Source organism: Triticum dicoccoides, chromosome 5A (genome assembly GCF_002162155.2).
Source record: "Triticum dicoccoides isolate Atlit2015 ecotype Zavitan chromosome 5A, WEW_v2.0, whole genome shotgun sequence".
NCBI lineage: Eukaryota > Viridiplantae > Streptophyta > Magnoliopsida > Poales > Poaceae > Triticum > Triticum dicoccoides.
The window spans coordinates 383,655,202-383,662,567 of record NC_041388.1 but is presented as its reverse complement, the minus strand read 5'-3'; positions in this window follow the sequence as shown (position 1 = coordinate 383,662,567).

The window sequence follows — 7,366 nt, the reverse complement described above, 5'->3', positions numbered from 1 at the left end:
CGCAATACGAGATGATGAGTGAAGAGTGAAGAGAGCATCATCACAATGCCTCCGGAAGAAAGAATAGAAGATAGATCATTGGAATGAAAGAATGGAGAAGAAAATGCCAACTTCTGCCACAAAAGAGCTTGGATAACACCCTTCCAAGAAGGTTGTAACGGAGTTGTTGGAAAAAAACAACGAAACGAATAAACTTGTAGTGGGCTTATGGAAAACTTCTCAAAATTGAGGCGGAATTCTGCCACTATGGAAACAAAAGATTAGATTGATATCAACAAGAAGACAAGAAGCTTATTTCATCGGGAGGATAGATGAAGAACTTGGGTCATTTATTAGCACCATAAATAGCAACAATCCTTAGGGAAAGCTTTAGGTGAAATATAACCCAAGATAATTCCAAGGAAGAAAATGATGGGTTTAAATATCTCATTCTTAACAACTTGCGAATCATGAAACATGAAGGGAAATTGTCAAGAATGACATAACACCACCTCAAGAGATAAGGTAGGAAGAAGTGCACTTTGGAATGCATGATGAAGAATACTTGAACTCCTCCAAAACAAAACATGTGTTGAGCACCATGTTAAATTTAGAGTATAGCTTGGCGGATCTTAGCTCTGAGAGAAATCTTAAAGAACAATTGAAGAATGGAATGAATCCTTGACGAACCACCATGTAGAACCTCCATGAAGAAGTCCGGTAACAAAATGATGATAAAAAGAAAGAGAAGTTGAAAACACAAGGTGAAGCCTTGCAAAGATTTAGATGGAGCTTCGTGGTGATATAGTTGAGAGATCTTGGAACTCCGGGAAAAGTATGAAGCACTTGAACCAAGAATTTACTCATCGTGAACAAACTCCGGAAGAATGAATCCATCATTAGGATGAAGCAAGAATAAGAATTATGTTATGCGTATCCTTCACCAATTTAAATTGATGACACGCAACAGATTGCATACAACTTATTCCGGTAGAAAGGATTAAGAGAGATATAGCGCAAACTTGAGTAGGACTTCAATGAACAGCCGGTATGATTTGGAAAGAACGAATGAATTGATATGATAATGAAGAAAGAGAAATCTTGAACGAACCACCGTAAGGATGGAAAAACAAACGAAGTTAAGGGGTGAATCACCGGTAAGAATTATAGAACGAATGAAGATACTTGAGGGGATTTAGATACATGAGAACGAAGAGATCACGAGGTGATTTGAGAATACTTGAATGATGCGCTGGTAAGATTTGGAGAATGAGAGCTGAAAGCTGAGAATGAATAAACCCGCAATGGTGGTCTTCGGAGAATCAAACTGAAAAGACTCCTGAATTGCTCCGGATGGTTGAAAAGAATTCTCAGATCGAAAACAATTATGAGAGGATGGCGTCAAGCTTGAACTACGCATCTTCGAGAGAACAGACCAAGATTTGAGAGAAACTCTTCTTCAGTCTTCAAAACCCAAGAATGACGATGAGAAACACCACCAAAATTGTTGAGATACTCCGGGAGAATGAAAAACGAAGAGATTGAACGAACAATGAAATGATTTGAGAGCGATCTTGGAGAAGTCATCTGACTGATGATGATTCATTCTTACGTCAAACTATGAAAAGAATTTGAGAGTAGCTCCGAGAAAATAGAAGAGTTGGGTAAGATCCTGGGAAAAGACCTTTGGGTTAGGGCCCACTCAAAAGAAACATCGTTGAACAATTTAAAAGATAGATTGCGCTGGTTGAATTAAATGGCTTGAATAAGATAACAACCTCGAGATAGCTTAAGCGAATTAGCAATGGAAACGTGAATCTCCTGAGATATCTTCAGCACTCTAGAACAATTGAATAGCAAGCGGGGAATGATTAAGAGGTGCACCGGCATGAGAAAACATTTGAAACAAGGAAATGATATGATCGACAAGGCTTGAATTGACTCCACTGGAGAAGAAAGAGAACGAAAAATGATGAACTTGAAGCTCCATTAGTATCTTCATGAGAATCACCAGATAAGAACATTGAAAGAAAAGAATGGAGAGACTTCCCATCAATAACATGATACTTGATTAAGAAATCTGAGTCCTTGAAGAGAAAGGGTGGGAGGGCGGGTAAAACAAAGGCAACTTGGGACGAATGAAACAAATAACATTGAGAAGACTTTGAGTTGATCTTGCGGATGGGAAAAAAATGATTGGATCCACTTGAAGAGAAACACGCCGGTTGAAAAGGATTGACATGACAATCTCGATTATCAAGAAGGATTGGTATTCACATGGAAATGTGAGAACACCGCTTAAGAAAAAATGTATGGATTCAACACTTGACTTCGAAGCAACTCGAATACCACAACAAAACAAACAAAGATTGGCTTGCAAAATAAGCCGGAAACAAACATATGATAGACCCCATATCGTATCATGTGTCTGTTGGAAAGATATCCTATGATATACTTGAATTCCCACTTATAAACTCCCAAAACTTTCTGGTTATGCAATCAGGTGTTGGGGATACAGGGGAAGCATAATATCTCACCCAAAACTAACAAATCCTACATCCAGCTGTATCCATCCTTCAACCCATAACCAAGAAACCTTCGGAAATCATTTACCTCAACCTTTGAAAAGCATCCGTTATACGAGTTATGGCAATACTCCCGAACTTCCGCCCCACTACTGGGTGGCGTCGAGGTTATTTCACCAACAACTGCATAAAAGAGATTTTCGATGTCGACGAAACTCGGGTATTCCAGAACTGCATCGATAAAATTGTGACGACAACACCTCGGAGCTCAACTCCCCGGGACACTGCCACAACCCCTAAATGTTAGGAGGCACCAAGAACAATGTTCTCATCACAAAACCATCGGAACGATTCCAAGATACTCACGTGATCCTAAAAAAATCGTGAAATTTGAGGAGAGAAGAGTCAAAACTCTACGTCAGGAGGCCTCACCAGAGCTACGAAGGGACTGAGGTGTAAAAAGAATCCTACTATCCGATATATATAATTCTATAAGACTCAAAACATTTTGTTCTAGACTCAACAACGTCAGCGATTCGATCAAGCAGGGGGCTCCTAAGTCGGGGAAGGCTCTGATTACCAACTTGTAACACCCACGATGCGGCTATATCTCCCACGTGTCGGGGCACGACTTAGAGGCATAGCCGCATGGTAGGTTTGTCGCAAGAGGGGTAATCTTCACACAATCCCATGTACTGAATAAGAAAGGGATAAAGAGTTGGCTTACAATCGCCACTTCACACAATACAAGTTAAACATACAACATCCAGAATACAATCAAGGTCCGACTGCGAAACCAAAATAAAGGAAGACAACCCCAAATGCTAGATCCCCGATCGTCCCAACAGGGCTCCACTACTGATCAACAGGAAACGAAACAAAACAACGATCAAGATCTTCATAGAGCTCCCACTTGAGCTTGGTTGCGTCACCTGCTCTGGTATCATCGGCACCTGCAACTGTTTGGAAGTATCTGTGAGCCACGAGGACTCAGCAATCTCACACCCGCGAGATCAAAACTATTTAAGCTTATGGGTAGGAAAGGGTAGTGAGGTGGAGCTGCAGCAAGCACTAAGCATATATGGTGGCTAACTTACGCAAAAGAGAGCGAGAAGAGAAGCAAAGCACGGTCGTGAAGCTAGAAATGATCAAGAAGTGATCCTGAAACTACTTACGTTCAAGCATAACACAAGAACCGTGTTCACTTCCCGGACTCCGCTGATACGTCTCCGTCGTATCTACTTCTCCAAACACTTTTGCCCTTGTTTTGAACTCTAACTTGTATGATTTGAATGGAACTAACCCGGACTAACGCTGTTTTCAGCAGAATTGCCATGGTGTTGTTTTATGTGCAGAAAACAAATATTCTCGGAATAACTTGAAACTCCACGGAACATCTTATAAAAAACAATAAAAAATCCTCGCCAAAGATGAAGACTAGGGGCCCATACCCTTCTCACGAGGGTGGGGGGTGCCCCCCCTAGGGCGTGCCCCCTACCTCGTGGGCCCCCTAGAAACCCTCCGACGCCAACTCCAACTCTACATATTTGCTTTCGGAGAGAAAAAAATAAGAGAGAAGAAATCATCGCGTTTTACGATACGGAGCCGCCGCCAAGCCCTAAAACCTCTCGGGAGGGCTGATCCGGAGTCCGTTCGGGGCTCCTGAGAAGGGGGATTCGTCGCCGTCTGAAGGAAATATGCCCTAGAGGCAATAATAAAGTTATTATTTATTTCCTTATATCATGATAAATGTTTATTATTCATGCTAGAATTGTATTAACCGGAAACATAATACATGTGTGAATACATAGACAAACAGAGTGTCACTAGTATGCCTCTACTTGACTAGCTCGTTGATCAAAGATGGTTATGTTTCCTAACCATACACATGAGTTGTCATTTGATTAACGGGATCACATCATTAGGAGAATGATGTGATTGACTTGACCCATTCCTTTAGCATAGCACTTGATCGTTTGTTTTGTTGCTATTGCTTTCTTCATGACTTATACATGTTCCTATGACTATGAGATTATGCAACTCCCGTTTACCGGAGGAACACTTTGTGTGCCACCAAACGTCACAACGTAACTGGGTGATTATAAAGGTGCTCTATAGGTGTCTCCGAAGGTACTTGTTGGGTTGGCGTATTTCGAGATTAGGATTTGTCACTCCGATTGTCGGAGAGGTATCTCTGGGCCCTCTCGGTAATGCACATCACTCAAGCCTTGCAAGCATTGCAACTAATAATTTAGTTGCAGGATGATGTATTACGGAACGAGTAAAGAGACTTGCCGGTAACGAGATTGAACTAGGTATTGAGATATCGACGATCGAATCTCAGGCAAGTAACATACCGATGACAAAGGGAACAACGTATGTTGTTATGCGGTCTGACCGATAAAGATCTTTTAGAATATGTAGGAGCCAATATGAGCATCCAGGTTCCGCTATTGGTTATTGACCGGAGACGTGTCTCGGTCATGTCTACCTAGTTCTCGAACCCGTAGGGTTCGCACGCTTAAAGTTCGGTGACGATCGTAATTAGGGTTTTTGTGTTTTGATGTACCGAAGGTTGTTCAGAGTCCCGGATGTGATTACGAACATGACGAGGAGTCTCGAAATGGTCGAGACATAAAGATTGATATATTGGAAGCCTATATTTGGATATCGAAAATGTTCTGGGTGAAATCGGGATTTTACCAGAGTATCGGGGGGTTACCGGAACCCCCCCGGGGGTTATTGGGCCTACATGGGCCATAAGGGAGAAGAGGAGGGCCGGCCAGGGCAGGCCGCGCGCCCCTTCCCCCCTAGTCCGAATAGGACAAGGAAGGGGGGGCGGCGCCCCCCCTTTCCTCTTTCTCCCTTCCTCCTTCCTTTTCCAACAAGGCAAGAGGGGGGAGTCCTACTCTCGGTTGGAGTAGGACTCCTCCAAGTGCACTCATAGGGCCGGCCGCACCTCCCCCTCTCCCTCCTTTATATACTAAGGCAAGGGGGCACCCCATGACACACAAGTTGATCCTCGTGATCGTTCCTTAGCCGTGTGCGGTGCCCCCTTCCACCATATTCCACCTCGGTCATATCGTAGCGGTGCTTAGGCGAAGCCCTGTGTCGGTAAAACATCATCACCGTCATCACGCCGTCGTGCTGACGAAAATCTCCCTCAACGTTTTGCTGGATCGGAACTCGAGGGACGTCACCGAGTTGAATGTGTGCAGAACTCGGAGGTGTCGTACGTTCAGTATTTGGATCGGCCGGATCGGGAAGACGTACGACTACTTCCTCTACGTTGTGTCAACACTTCCATTGCCGGTCTACGAGGGTATGTAGACAACACTCTCCCCTCTCGTTGCTATGCATCACCATGATCTTGTGTGTGCGTAGGATGTTTTTTGAAATTACTACGTTCCCCAACAGTGGCATCCGAGCCTAGGTTTTATGTGTTGGTGTTGTGCACGAGTAGAACACAAGTGAGTTGTGGGCGATATAAGTCATACTGCTTACCAGCATGTCATACTTTGGTTCGGCAGTATTGTTGGATGAAGTGGCCCGGACCGACATTACGCGTACACTTACGCGAGACTGGTTCTATCGACGTGCTTTGCACACTGGTGGCTGGCGGGTGTTAGTTTCTCCAACTTTAGTTGAACCAAGTGTGGCTACGCCCGGTCCTTGCGAAGGTTAAAACAACACCAACTTGACAAACTATCGTTGTGGTTTTGATGCGTAGGTAAGAACAGTTCTTGCTAAGCCCGTAGCAGCCACGTAAAACTTGCAACAACAAAGTAGAGGACGTCTCACTTGTTTTTGCGGGGCATGTTGTGATGTGATATGGTCAAGACATGATGCTAAATTTTATTGTATGAGATGATCATGTTTTGTAACCGAGTTATTGGCAACTGGCAGGAGCCATATGGTTGTCGCTTTATTGTATGCAATGCAATCGCGTTGTAATGCTTTACTTTATCACTAAGAGGTAGCGATAGTCGTGGAAGCATAAGATTGGCGAGACGACAACGATGCTACGATGGAGATCAAGGTGTCACGCCGGTGACGATGGTGATCATGACGGTACTTCGGAGATGGAGATCACAAGTACAAGATGATGATGGCCATATCATATCACTTATATTGATTGCATGTGATGTTTATCTTTTATGCATCTTATTTTGCTTAGTTCAGCGGTAGCATTATAAGATGATCCCCCACTAAATTATCAAAGTATAAGTGTTATCCCTGAGTATGCACCATTGTGAAAGTTCTTCGTGCTGAGACACCACGTGATGATCGGGTGTGATAGGCTCTACGTTCAAATACAACGGGTGCAAAACAGTTGCACACGCGGAATACTCAGGTTTAACTTGACGAGCCTAGCATATAACAGATATGGCCTCGGAACACGGAGACCGAAAGGTCAAGCGTGAATCATATAGTAGATATGATCAACATATTGATGTTCACCATTGATACTACTCCATCTCACGTGATGACTGAACATGGTTTAGTTGATTTGGATCACATGATCACTTAGAGGATTAGAGGGATATCTGTCTAAGTGGGAGTTCTTAAGTAATATGATTAATTGAACTTTAATTTATCATGAACTTAGTCCTGGTAGTATTAGCATCACTGGTAGAAAAAGGGCCTATAGTCCCGGTTCGTAAGGGCCTTTAGTCCCGGTTCCTGAACCGGGACTAAAGTGTCGGTACTAATGCCCCGACCCTTTAGTCCCGGTTCAATCCAGAACCGGGACTGATGGGCCTCCACGTGGGCAGTGCGCAGAGCCCAGTCAGGAGACCCTTTGGTCCCGATTGGTGGCACCAACCGGGACCAATAGGCATCCACGCGTCAGCATTTCTGTG